Source organism: Tarenaya hassleriana, unplaced genomic scaffold (genome assembly GCF_000463585.1).
Source record: "Tarenaya hassleriana unplaced genomic scaffold, ASM46358v1 Cleome120, whole genome shotgun sequence".
Taxonomy (NCBI): Eukaryota; Viridiplantae; Streptophyta; class Magnoliopsida; order Brassicales; family Cleomaceae; genus Tarenaya; species Tarenaya hassleriana.
The window spans coordinates 212,759-214,206 of NW_010962393.1; positions in this window are offsets into that span (position 1 = coordinate 212,759).

A 1,448-nucleotide genomic window follows, 5' to 3' on the forward strand; every position below is an offset into this window, starting at 1 on the left:
ACGTTGAGTCGGTACATCAACCAACTCGACAAGGTGGAACGAAGTGAGAAGGAGAGGATGGAAGCCAAGAGACAAGACCGTGGACCTTACAGAAGAGTGCCAGTCAACCGTCCCCCGGTGAGAGTTGGACAGACGAGTCAACCCCGCGACAAAGGGAAGGCTCCGGCGTATCGTCCTACGACCCCGGCTCAGCCAATACAATATAGGAGGCCATGTGCAAAGTGTGGTCGAGACCATACTGGGCCCTGTGGTAACACCATGACGTGCTACCGTTGCGGTCAACCAGGGCATTTTGCGGCGAGATGCACTGCGAACATAGCTCCCCAGACCAACAACAAGCCACCGCGTCCAGCACAGGGGAGATCGGGTGTGGCTCCTAGAGTTTATGCTCTCACAGCTGAGGAGGACGCCCAGGAGGAGCCTTACACTGTGGAGGAGCCATTTGCCGCAGAGCCATTGACCACCTACGAAGCCACTGATGAAGAATACCAGGAGGAGGGTGATGTTGCTGCCATCACAGGTACCATTTACATACAGGATGTTGCATGCGTCACTTTGTTTGACACAGGAGCTACACATAGCTTCTTGAGTGAGAAAAAGGCAGGAGAGTTATCGATCATGGAGATCGATACGACCACACCTTTTATGGTGTGTACACCTGCAGGACAGACTCTTCCAGTACAGGGGATTTTGCATTGCATGCCCTTGACTATCTGTGGGAGGATGTTGACTGCAGATCTTATCGTCGTACCTATCCGGGGTTACGACCTAATACTGGGAATGGATTGGTTATCGAAACATCAAGCCCAGATTGACTGTCGTCAGCGAACTATTTGGTTCACTGAGGAGAACGGAGGATTCGAGTTCGTTGGGAACAGATCACGGAAGGTGTACCCCATTATATCAGCTCTGAAGGCTAACAGGATGATTGAGAAAGGGAATGAAGCCTTCCTGATTGTAATCACAGCAACCGAAGAAGCAGAAGCAAAACTGGAAGATACTGTTGTGGTTCGGGAATTTCCCGATGTGTTTCCTGATGAACTACCTGGACTACCACCAGAACGGGAAGTAGACTTCTCCATTGAGGTTGTGCCAGGAACGGAGCCAATATCTAAGACTCCGTATCGGATGGCTCCGACCGAGATGGCGGAACTGAAGAAACAGTTGAACGAACTAATGGAGACAGGGTTTATCCGACCGAGCGTATCACCGTGGGGAGCACCGGTGTTATTTGTGAAGAAGAAGGATGGTAGTATGCGACTCTGCATCGACTACCGCGGCTTGAACCAAGTGACCATCAAGAATCGGTACCCCTTACCGAGAATTGATGAGCTGCTTGACCACGTGGGTTAAACTTTTATGATCGGTGTTGAGTTTAACCTTCTCACCGTAAAGATAAGATCTCCAAATTTTCAGAGCATAAATTATCGCGGCTAGCTCCAGATCAT